Raw genomic sequence first — 13,695 nt, forward strand, 5'->3', positions numbered from 1 at the left:
AGTTATCTTGTTGTATGTATGCTAAGAAAGCAAAAAATGGTGCTGCATATAAATGAATGTTGCCCTTTAAGCCGCATCTTTTAGGGCTCTGGCACACGGGGAGATTAGTCGCCCGCGACAAATCTCCCTTGTCACGGGCGACTAATCTCCCCGAGTTGCCATGACCCGCCATCCCACCGGCGAACATGTAAGTCGCCGGCGGGATGGCACACGCGGTGGCGCGATTTCCCGAAATCGCCGAAAAAGATTCGCGAGTGAGGAAAATATAGGGTGGAGTTAGGCCTATTTAGGGCCAACTAGTGGCACTCTGCTGACGTCTAGAGTGATCTGGAAAAGTGGCCATAAAAACTATAGTCCGAGTCAGCAGCTTATTGCCCCATGCATGGGGCCCTCAGGAGGTCCTGTCTGATTGATATCTGGTTGAAAACTGGCCAAATATTGATTGGACAGTTTTGAAACTCTTATTGGGGGAGGTCTACATCAGTGTGTTGATAGGATTCTCTACTGGCATGTCTCCCCATTGCCCCATTATGATCTGAGTGTTGGCCAAGGGCCCAATCAAAGGGTTATCTTAATTTGGCAACTATATTGAGGTAAAGATCTGCTTGTTTGTCTCTGTATGCTTTATGTTTTAAGCCTTTTAGGAATTATACTCTTTTCATGTTTCATGAATACTCCAGATCTAAATCGGCCAGCTTTAATATTTAAATAGCACCTTTGTCTCCTGCAACACTTAACAGTATAAGAAACACAGTACAGTATAACATACCTCATTATATATACTAACAATAACATTGTACAGAAGCAGTCACACACTGCAGCATTTGTGTAGGGGAGGGCTCTGCTCACAGGAGCTTACAATCTTAAAACATTACATTCATGATTTGGCAGAACACATGTATAGACATATAGCACTGATCTATTTTTTGGGCTATTAGCATATATTAGAACATTTAAGAGTTGACAAAAGTGATAGATTTTTTTCATGGCCTTCTGATCCTATTTTTATTCTGTAACCCTTGTTTGTTAAATTATTGCAAGACTCCTGTTTGTTATAAATTGAATTAAAGTGCTGGGTTACTTGCTGGCACTATATAAATAAATGATTATGATGATGACTTCTGCATCTACATAAGATCTGATACAATACATACAATATGCCCCCTTGCATGCCCAAAGTTGACCTTCATGCTATTATTTTCCTATAATCAACTATTGCATTCATTTTTTCTTTCTTTCTGTATCATAACATATGTCTGCCATTTTAATGATCAGCTCCCTCTGGAGCCCTATTTGGTTTGTTATTATAACCTATTAATGTTAGCTAATGTCTAATACAAGGCATTCCTTAAACTCTGCATCCTGCAGGAGTGCTTAGCAGTTCCTTCAGCTGTGCGTTGGTTGCCTTGCTTCACAGAAATCAGTACATGGGTATTATAGATGTTTGATTAGTAATTGATGGGCTCAGGAATAGGATTATCCTGCTTAATTTTTCTTGCAATACAGATTAATGTATCAAAGAGTGACTTTTTTGCTTATTTGTATTAGTTTTGCAGGTGTAACCTCATTTTCTGCTCTATTTATTGTGTTTTGCTCCCTTAGCTTGGCTTTTCTTTAGCAGCTCTGAGTAGGGCATTTCCTGGCACTGTCAGGAAAAAAATAAGGTGATCCTTTCCTCTTCTAATGCATTATTTGGAAGCACGTTCAGAGGAGTTATAATGCAATAATATAAGGAAAATGTGTTTTTCCACTAACAGAGAGATACCGGTGCCTGCTAAATACTGCCTCTGCTGTTCCCTACTTTGCATCTGCCTGTTACTGCACACATAGGGGCACATTTACTAAAGCACGAACGCTCCGAGCGTATTTTCGCCGATTTTTTTCGGGCGTCCACACGACTTTTTGCACGAAAAAATCTTAAAGGTTTTACCACTGTTTACAATTGTTCGGTACGAAAATTTCGTTACTTTCGGATCGCCAATACGATATTATCGTGACTAATACGATTTTTTCGTAAGCATTTTCGTGATATTTGTGATCTTCCGGAATTTTCGTTTCCAATACGATTTTTTCCCATTCGTGATTCAGATTCGTGGATTAGTAAATGTGCCCCATAGAGTAAATGTCACTCTGAAATGCTAAATTGTACTCTGTGACAAAATTGCACTGCAATGACAGAAAGATGGAAGAAAAGTAAAGGCCAGTCAGAGGCGGCAATATTGGGCATGCACTGGAATTTCTTCCACAGCAGATGACCTGCCACATGTGCCCCTTGCCTCTGACTAGGGTTAGACTGGCCTACCAGAGCATTTCCTGATGGCACCATGCCCTATTGAACCCCAGTATGGGACAATCAGTCCCCTGCCGTTGACTTAGGGACACTTAGGGGGCCAATGAGGTCCTCCTTTCCATAGTTTTGGGGTCCACAGAGAGATTCTAAGGTCTAAGGTCTAACTAAGGTATAATTATTTTAGCTACTAATCATGTAAATAGTGGACTAATTTGATTGCATAGAAATTTGTAGAGAAGTAGGACCTGTGCCATCCTCCATATGTCAATCACCTCTCACATGCTTTTTAATTCTACAGTAACTCACTGTTACCCAAATTGCTAAGAATCACCCAAATTTCCTAAAAGACTAAAATAAGTCTTCTCGTAATGGTCAGAACACAAACTCAACCAGTCTGGCTGACTGTCTGGTTTAATGTGTGGGTAAAGCTCACCAGACACAAGCTCACATTGCAGGGCACTTTGTTATACATACACAAAAAAGCCTGTCAGTTCTCCAGAGTGATCCAGTCATGCATTTAAAGGTCAAATTAGATGTCAACAAGTAATCAAACAGAACACTAATAGGACAGGGTTGTGATTAGATTGAAAAGCAGGGACAGATTTAGAGGGTCATATAATAATACCCCAAAATAAAACCCACGTGTTTGAGGAAAAAGTTATTCAAATAAATTTCTGTCAGGGTTGGGGATTTCGCATAAACCTAAGAACAGAGCTTGTACAAAGACAACAATTAGGTAAAGGGAGGGGCTTATATAGAGCCCTTAAACGCTCTTTAAGTTATCATTATTCTGGGTAAGTCAGGGGAAAATAGTAAAAGCAAAAATGGAACCGTAATCATGAGCCACTAATAACTATAGAATGTTAGATTATGAAATGAATTAAAAATAGTTTCCATTTACCAGGCTCTTCTTAACATATGTATATATTATGCCTTTAAGTTGATTAGCATTCTATTATTTACCGTTTGCTACCCACTGGGACACCTTCAACCCCTGTACATGTATCTGCAATTTACTGCTCCTGCAAATGAACTGCTTGTATCATGGTAAGACCCCATGGTAGAGTAGGCCCTTGTGCAGCAAATAGCCACCACACAGTAGAGTTTATTTGAAAAAAAAAATAAAAAATAAACTAACAATCCATGTACCCTGCCACTTAGCAAATGCAGGAAAGGTAAGAACAAAGTGTTGTGGGTGGCATGGAGTCTGCCTCCTCAGGTGGCAAAGAAGCCTAGAAGCACCACTGTTACCTGTAACCTCTTCCAGACAAATGAGTATATTCCAACAGGGTACATGAATGGGACCTGTTTTCCAGAAAGCTCAGGACCTCAGGATTTTTCAGATAAAGGGTCTTTACTTAATTTGGACCTCCATACCTTAAATCTACAAATAAAACATGTAAACATTAATCAAAATGAATAGGATGGTTTTGTCTCCAGTAAGAATTGATGATATCTTAGCTGGGATCAAGTACAAGATACTGTTTTATTATTACAGAGAAATCATTTGTACAAATGTGAATTATTTGATTAAAATTATGTCTATTAGAGATGGTTTTCCTGTAATTTAGAGCTTTCTGGATAATGGATATAACAATAGGCACAGTATAGAGACCAAATGATTGAAATGAACAATGAACAAAATTAACAAAATAAGAGAAAGTTTAAAGTAACAGTACTGATATTTCTCATTTTCAAAATATAATTTTTATCTATCCCTCCCTTAATCAGTTACATAATAAATTACTTACTTAAACAGAAAGTGCTTGCAGTTGCTACTGTGATCATAGAAGAAAACAATTATTTAAGAATGTATGTTTAGAGGTAAATCTAAAAAAATCCCAGTTGTTGCTTTCAACACAATTATTTTACACCAAATCTCGCAAAGAGGTTTGAGCTAGAAGTATACTTTTTGTTAACACACAGAGAAAGTGTGAATTAGATACTGAATACATTAGCTGCTATGTTTGAACAACACGCTTTGAATAATGTTGTTTATATTTTTCCCTACAGATTAACTCATCGTAGATTCTTCTCATGCTTTCTTCACTACTTGATTGCTTTATGATTGAACTAATTTTAACATATTGTTATGTAACCTTACACAGTAAGGTTCTAGCAAACATTTAGCTAAGCTTTTCCATGTTGGCTTTTCTGCTGTCCCAATGGTTCATCTGAACAATAGGAAGTTAGCCATACACATGTATGGCCAGTCATATGGTATCTGTCCATGCAGCCTATGGACCAATTGGTTGGCCAATGGATGACCAATGTAATATTTTCTGTAGCCTACCATTGTGTTCATCATGCTAAAAAAGCCTCTCAAAGTCAAAATCCCTTTGTTACCGCATGGTTTACCTAATGAAGGGGTCCTCTCAGAAACCTTGTTTGTTTGTTTGTTTTTTTTTTTTTGTGCTCAGCTGTATAGATGTACAGGGCTCTGTTTTGGCCAGGAACACACCTTACTGCACAAACATGGTCAAAGTTTGCCCTAATTCTGTAATACACAAACACAATGAGTTATCTGCAATGAGAAAATCTAAAGAATACTGAAGGCAATAGCACAATGGGTGTATCCTGGCAATTTGTAGCTCTGTAGGTGGGACCCAAACACTTGAAATCACCCCAGACTCACTTGTATTGGCATCACCTGCAAGCATCGGTGCACTCTCGATTGCAGGCAAACAGGATATAAGTGAAGGGGGGGTGTCAGATTCAATTATTTTGTTCCCCACTCAAGTCTCAAAGTGTTATAATGTTTGCTCAGCAGTTTACTACAGATATAGGACCCATTATCCAGAATGCCCGGGAACAAGGGTATTCCGGATAAGGGGTCTTTCCGTAATTTGGGTCTGCATACCTTAAGTCTACTAAAAAATCAATAAACCATTAAATTAACCCAACAGGATTGTTTTGCATCCAATAAGGATTATTTATATCTTAGTTGGGATCAATTACAAGATACCATTTTATTACTAAAGAGAAAAAGAAAATCATTTTTAAAATTCTGAATTATTTGATTAAAATGGGAGACAGGCTTTCCGTAATTCGGAGCTTTCTGGATAATGGGTTTCCGGATAAGGGTTCCCATACCTGTACTATGTTCACACTGAGCAGCCGGTAAAGCAATTGTGCAAATGTGTATTTGAGATATATACAAATATACTGTACATATATCTATGTATACTGTTAAAGAATGACAAGTTAGTATTTGTGTTACAAATATTCTTTATTTAATTTCACTGTAAATCTGACATTTCAACCCCACCAGCGAATTGAACTAAAGAATATTTGTAACAAATGGAGTGCTGCCTTGATATTCTTAATCCTGCAACCTATATGACAATTAGTTTAAGAATGCAAATGTCTTCTAATAAAAAAAATCCTGTATTGAACTTGATACATTATTATTTCAGCCAAGTTGCATGCCCTTTATCACGATTTTATCCCTGTTTAAAGCCAAATACAAAATGCTGAAGTATTTTGTTCAAAAAAAGATGTTTCCCCAAAAAAATACTGTGAATGCTTAGTTATATTGCTACTGTGTTTATGTTTTCAAGCATGCAGGCAGTCCACAAGTGTGCCTCTTTTTCACCATAAATATATAAATATATATATATATAGAGAGAGAAAATGTAAGTATATATAGAAATAAAGTCCAATAAAAAGAAAAAGTATAACCCAATATTGCAATTTTCATTTCCTTTGTTTCTCTGCAAAGTGCTGTGCAACATGGCTCCTATGTTCTACATGTCTATACACAGATAAAAACATACATACACGTGCATATTTGTGTGTGAACCTGCAAAAATACTGTAGGTATATGCACACACACACACATTTACATACAATAGACAAACATGCACACATCTCAATGTATATATACTATATTCCATTCTTTTTTTTTCTCTTTCCCTCCCTCCGTTCTATTCCTCATCTTCTCCCTCACTTTTTCTCCCTCCCTTTTCCTACATCTTTTCCCCTCCCTCTCCATCCACAGAGTGGCCCTCCCCCCCATCCTTTCTCTAGAAGCTATGACATCTGATTCATTCAATCCCTCCCTCTCCCTTGCTTCTGAACCGGTTCATAAACAGCTCTGCCTGTACCACTGAAATTCTTTCTTTTCTTATGAATTCTAATGTTCCAGAACCATTCCTTTAGGATGCATGACTCCGTATGCCTTCCTTCTGCTCTGTGACCACGCTCCATCTCTTTCTTCATTAATAAGGTATGTTTCCCTTTATTATTTCACCCATCCTTTGATAAAAAGAACCAATGGCCTTGCTCTCATGTGTTGATTTTTTTAGTGATGCCAAATGTATTTAGGGTATATTGTTTCCTTTTTAAACATGCCTCGGTCTGGCTGGTGCCTACCTGTAAATATTCACTAATGCTTTTGCTGTTTATTGAGAATGAACGTTACCAGGTTAAACCGCTTTTGTCTGAGTGCAATCAGTCACGTATTATTAATGGGAAAAACAATACAGGATTAGTAATGTACCCCCTTTTTATTGCTTTTCTCTGGTCAACGTTTTAAAGGCAAATCTTATATTTAATGCAATTTCTGCATCTCGCCGTGCCTTGTGTACATCATTACAATAGGATTAAAACATTCTTTATTTAACACAATACACAATGTACCTATGGACATTGTTGTTCATATTACCTATTATATATGCGTGCATATGCATTTGTGATTTTGTTTGTGTTTGTGCATATCAATCCGTGTGTGAATATGTATTAAATATAGATTAGCGCTAAGTTAATTAGTGATCAATGCCCGCCAGTGATTGCTGTAGCTTATGTAATACGAATTATTAGCCATTTAATTATTTCCCCTTCATCAGCAAAGAGAATATTTGTACAGATATTTTTAGATATTCTTGTCTTTTTTCTTTTGTAAGAACCTAAATATATGAATGAGGATGACAGTTTCCACATTAAATCAAACAGTAGTATAGTAGTCTTTTCCCTGAATGCTTAAGAAACTGCAGGGTTTGCCATCAGGTGGAACACTGACTTGATTCAAGCTGTCGGGAGGTATATATAGTTACATGTATAGTGTCTCAGAATAGAAGACTAAGGGTTTGGATACAAAGATATATTAATTCAAGGTCTTAAACATCCTTTTTTAGAAGAAAAAAATTAATTCTGATCAAGGACTGAGTGCATTTATGGATTTATAGAAGTTTCATTGATAAAACCAAAAGACAAAGCCATTAGTGTTCATTTCTGTACCTGTGTGTACCTATGTTTAAATGCATCTCTCGGTTAACATATGATAGTAAGAGACCAGATGTGTTTATGTTGTGATAGGCATGGTACTTGAATCTTGTAGGTATTAATGGCTATGGGGTGGAGATACCAGGATTGGCCTGATGCATATAAACAAAAGACAGAGAGAGGTTACAAGCCATGTTACATAGTTGTCTCTGTTATCTAAATGTGTAGTTTAACTGATCCTGTAAGGCTGCTGGGACTCACAAGCTTGAAAGGGTCTCTGTTCTGCATCTGCCCAGATGAATTTCCCAGTGTCAACTCTTATGATAACAGATAACTATAGGCATTTTTCTCTGCCAGATATTTCTACTGGCGGCTACTGCCTGAAACTGACTTAAATGGCATGCATTTTCGGGTCACCCACTAGTGACAGGCAGTTGTCATTTCCTAGAATGGTGCAGTGACGGGCATAAATCCATCAATAGAGCAAGTGCCTGGTGTGCCATAGACATAAAACATTAAAGTTGTTGCTTTCTTTCATTCTTATCCACAACTACAGAATTTAGAAATGCATTTTTGCCTATAAATGGAAACCAGATTAAAAAAAACTTAAATACTGAACAACTTTTGCTGATAATCCTAAATTATACATAACAATTTAACTTCTAAAACATACTGCATAGCACAAATTCCCAAACAAATGTTACAGTTGGTAACTTCACCTCTCCATTTGTTTTGATGGAAATCTGTTGGCATAATTGATTAAGCTGTAGGCCTTTTTTAGAATGGGGAGCCGGTGGGTAGAATAGGATAACAAATGGAAGGGGAGGCCCTGTTTGAAAAAATAAATGTTGCAAATTCTACCAGATATATTTAAACTTTCTTTCTACTGTAAACTTTCTATAAATGCTTAATCGATAAAAAATGTTTTTGCTGTAATATAGTGATTTGCATAGTCAGCAGATTTTGAGGGGATTAATTGATACATATGACTATATTGTCAGTAACTAACTTCATTTATGTAGCTGTGCAGTATAGCCCAGTTTGCAGCATGCTGGGAAATGGGAATTATAGTTCATCAACAACTTGAAGTGTGGACATGCTTGTTAGTTCATCTGAGCCCTTTGTTTGAACTTTACAGCCATAGCTTGACACAAAGACACACACATGCTCGGAGGGATCAGGCATCTGTCTATATAGCTCATGAAGACAGAGAATCGTTTGTCTAGCCCTGACTGTCCTAGTAAAAGAAAATGACAGTCAGGGCAGAAAAGTGGAAAGAAGTGTTAGAAACATACTGCTACTTTGCGTTATATAAGCTGCTTAGACTTTGTATTGAGTGGCTAGATAAACAGATTCTTCAATGATATCATTGCACATGGAGAATAAAAATCTCATGTTGTTATTTAAACCACTGATCACACAAAATGAGTCTGGGATAGATGGCCTTGCTATCTGACCATCTGAACTGGAGGAACAATCTGTGATTCTGAAAATATCAGGAACTTATTTATCAAATGAATGCAACTCGACCTTCTGTGTTTATGGCTAAACCACCATAAAGGCAAGTCTAAAAGCAGCCCATGTGTAACCAACATTACATGGAGCTGCTCAGTTTGTCAGAGCCTTCGAGCTAATCTTTTAATTGTAAGCTATACAGGCCAAGGGCCTTTTATCTTGTAATATATAGGTACAAAGCAGATAATCAAATACTAGGTAGTGGCTAACCACTTATATCACCATTTTGCTTTTTTTTACTGGTACTACTGTGATACATGAGCATAAATAACAGTGTAGATCCATTTGTTACAACTAAAAGAATGTTAAAATTGATTTCTGGCACAAGTTCAGCCCTAGTGATAATGGTACAAAAAGTGGAACTATTAGGAAAGAGAGAAAAATGTACTCACTAACTAAGCCCTATATTCAGTTTCTGTTCTGGGGTTAAGAATTGTCTTGTGACCTTGGAATTTCAAGTGGCAGCTGACCTGCAGGGAGATATTTACCTACTTTGGATACATTTATAGGGTTCAACTTGTTGAATTTTGTTTAGTAGATATTGACTGATTTAGTGTTTTGAGAAAGATATGGCTGATCATCTGACTTTGTGTGGGACCGTAATAATCCTGATCAATGTTTGCTCACCCAACACACTATCGAACCCCACCTGCGTCATCTGACCACTGACCAAATGTGATTTTGCACAGAAAAACATGGTATAAAACTATAGGTTAATATATACTACTGACTGGTCTTCAATTAAAATATATAAATTCTGCACAATATATAAATATATAAATACACAATGCTTTTGCTTCTATACAGTCTTAAAATTTGGCATTTAAATGCATACTCAACAGCAGAGTGTTACCCATCGTCCTGTTCCCCATTGGACCCCTCATTTGTTAAATGTATCGAGGGGGAATGAATAACTGTGCACATTTAAAAGAAGACCATCCGGTCATTTGATTCATCATATAAATGCAAATGGACCATCCTTGTGTATTGCTAATTCAACGTGTATGCAAGTCCATGTGTAAACTCCTTAAGTGGCATAATTATGAGCTAAATTATCATTCTAATATTTAGGAGGTAACATCTTTTGCAATAATCTGTCAAGATTATGAATTAATGGATTTTTCTGCTTTAATTGTTTCTTTAAGGAATGGTATGTTTCTGTCCCTCCTGCTATGACTTTGGATCCCAAAATATCTGACCACTGGTCAATCTATTTCCCTCTCTGTATTGCATGAAAGTGACAATACCTCTTTACCCACAATATTTTGGAATCTGTACACTGCCTTGCATAGGACTTAAATAGGACTTGAAAATATTTGAGAGATATACCTGATTGTAGGTGGGGTTGAATAACTGCTGAATTAGTGAGCATGAGTCGGCACATATCTGCATACAATGACAAAAGTGAAACTGGATACATCCATGTGCATACATCTTGGCTGCTCAAAGAGAAGCACCAAGGGCACAAAGATGTTATGACTAAAAGGAGAGTTCAGATGGCAGAGGGTGATAAATCTGTGAATTCAAACTTGCCAAATATAGAATATTAACAATAAGGGTGAACTTGAGCTTTAGTGTATATGTCTCATTGTATAACAGCTGCTTCATGGAACAACTTCAATGCACAGAAGTTTATAACTTCTGAACTAATGGGAATGCTGACCTTGTGGACTTCATGCATCTTTCATCTCCTCAATATTCTTATTTTTCTAACTTCTGTTTGATGTCCCTCCCTAGGTAGATATAACATTGCAGGCAAACTACAATGATCAGTTACAGGACACTACCCATGAGCAAACAATGATCACTTTAAATTTTAGGCTTTACCTTAATAAGACCCTACAATGTCTTAAAAAATTGCCACTAATTTCCATAAGACCAATAAAGTCTCACTTTCACATTCGGAGAATTATGAGAGGTGGGATTTTTACAGAATGTTAAATAGTTAATTACAATTAGAATCAACAAAGTTGAACCAGCTATATGTCTTGTACAGTAATATTACAGTCTTATGCATGCAAAAAGGGGCTTAAGGGCTTTGGCACCAAAAAGGTAACTGGGAGTACAGCACAATTAGAATATGACCCATTTCCATTTTAGATGTGATCATTCTGTTAATAAAATTAGGTTACAGTTCCAAAAATAGGTATTGCATTTATTAGAATATCATAGCTTTAAAGGGAAAAGAACCCCAAAGTGATGTTTATCACCTATTGCTATTTCCATACCTAGACCTTAAAATATGAGAGCACAGCACATGTTGCACACACAACACTAAATCTCTACACATTTATATTTAGACATGGAATTGCTATGTTGTTGTTCAGTTGGGATCCCAAATTTTAAACATTTTAAAAAGGACTCTGAAGAATAAAACAATATTCCCATTAACATAATAAAGAACCCTCTCAATGTTTCACTATTAAAAACCAAGTCTCAACTAATGTATCCTTCATGGATAACACTGGCAAAGATTTCAGTTGGTCTTAATTTTTTTTGTAATTCTTTATTAATTCTTTTCTTTATTAACCATCTTTTTAAACCATCTGCCCCTTTTAAACGGGGTCATTGATCCTGGCATCCAAACCTGTTGCTTTATGCTACAATTGTATTACTTATTTTTCTCTTTGGGCACCTCTTCTATTTATCTTTAAGTCTGTCATTCAAAATACTACCTGGTTTCTAGTGTAACTTGGATCCTGGCAATCAGATCTCCCAGACCGGAGAGCTGCTAAACAAAAAGTTAAATAATTAAAAAAACACCTAAAAAACGAAGACCAGCTGCAAACTGTTTCACAATATCACTGTCTACACTACAAAAAAGGTAAGCTAAAAAATAGCATATATTGTGTTAATATTGATAATGATTTTTGTGTATAATTAGTGGCTCAAGAAGGGAGCTCCATAGCTTTAGGCAACATAGTTGAACCTTGACAGGACCAAGAAGCTGGGAGACTGGGGGGATCATAGCTTGAGTACTGGATAGGGCTTAGGTGCAGGAAGTTGAAGGGAATTTTCCTCTTCTGGCCAGCACTAGTGTGACAACATATCACCCACCTGCCCCAATGGATTTTCTTTGGGTAATAGGAGTTTTATAACAGCTAACAGAGAGCGGCAGGGGAATGCCTGCAGATGGACAGACTGGTATGAATGGTATGAAGCCAAGTGAGGATTAGTGGTGACCTCTGTGGGTCTGAATCCCAGGATATATGGGTATTGGTTGCTTGTGCCCATTCAGTGCAGCTGTGGCGGGTGTCTGGCATGGCAAGTAGTCCACTATGGGAGAAATAGTTTGGCAAGCATTGCTTTGTGAGGTATTATTAGAGGGGCCCTGTCTTTACCCCCTGCTCTAAGTGGGCCCTCTTACATCCATTCTCATACTTGCACACTTTCCATTGGTTGCTGTTTGTTGTTGTTTTTTTACTATATGGAGGTGTCATTATACAGCAGTTTTTTCCTATTCCTATCATTCTACAGTGCTTTTGAAGAGACCATATAAAAAATGTATGAGTACAGTTGTATAGGTAGGGTTTACATATATGTTTTTTTTTCCTGTTAATCTTCAGTGGAACAGTTCTTACCAAAATACAATACGGGACGGGATCTATCATTTGGAATGCTTTGGGGTTTTCTGTTATTTGAATTACCATATCTAAAGGTGACAAAAAAACTATTACATTAAATAGGACCCAAATGATTGTTCTGTCACCAATATAGATTTATTCAGGTTACTTACTATCAAGTACAAGGTACTGTTTTATTATTACAGAGAAAACAGCATTCATAATTTGGAGCTTATTGGATAAAGGGTTTACAGATGATAGACTCCATTCCTGAAAGTTCAACACAGTTTAAGTTAACCATTCTGCCATGTTTTTGCCTATAAATGAAAGCAAAGTTTGCCAATATTCTAGCTACCATTGCTTAAATGTAAAGTCTCTTAGGTTAGGTTACAATTTGATTATTATATAATTAATATTGCAAGAAGATTGATTGCTGGGACTTAAATGGCTGTAACTATTTTAAAGAATGTATTGTGTATACAGAAAGAGGCACATTGTGCAGGCACAGCCCCATACACATTTCTATGAAGAAATGACTGGTTTGTAATGTGTACCATTTGCTCCAGCATGCAGCCTGCTCCTTAATTCCAGTACCAATTTACTGCTGGACTGAATCCTGGACTTAATGCTTTGTAACTGCCCTGCCTTACATCTAGACTAGGCAGACAGCCTGGAGGCTCCTGGGTTTATTCCACTAAAGCTTTCCCACAAATCTCTGTGCTTTGGATTTTACTTAATACTTACAGCTGCTCTGCATGAAGCAGCAAATACAGCTCATTGCCTGGCATCCATAAAGAAGCTCCCCTTATAAACCCAGTCTTGAGCTCCCGCCATTCCAGAATATCTGATGCTGAGGGGGTGTGCATGCTGAGACAAGCAGAGGAGATGAGTGGGGGGTGTTGGGGCGATCAGGGCAAGGGCTTGCCTTGGGCACCCTTAACCTTAGGGCCAGCATTGCTTATTTGCAGGCTGTTTTTTTAATTTACCTTGGCCTGGCTAACATTATCTAACAAAACTTTCCTCATCAATACTATATTTTTTATTCGATTGTGAACTCCAACCCAATGGAAAATTACCATAAATGCAACCCCAGTGATTGTCGGG

The 13,695-nt window shown here is 37.2% G+C and overlaps 1 protein-coding gene across 2 annotated transcripts in view; it reads left to right on the forward strand.

The window, feature by feature from the left end:
- The first annotated feature begins 6,368 nt into the window (after positions 1-6,368).
- sptbn2 (spectrin, beta, non-erythrocytic 2) overlaps positions 6,369-13,695 on the forward strand; it is a 97,427-nt gene continuing 90,100 nt past the window's right edge. For both annotated transcript variants that reach the window (XM_012962405.3, XM_004913695.4), the window contains exon 1: positions 6,369-6,518. The gene's annotated coding sequence lies outside the window, so the exon portion shown is untranslated. The remainder of the gene's footprint in view (positions 6,519-13,695) is intronic.

This window comes from Xenopus tropicalis, chromosome 4 (assembly GCF_000004195.4).
Source record: "Xenopus tropicalis strain Nigerian chromosome 4, UCB_Xtro_10.0, whole genome shotgun sequence".
Lineage (NCBI taxonomy): Eukaryota > Metazoa > Chordata > Amphibia > Anura > Pipidae > Xenopus > Xenopus tropicalis.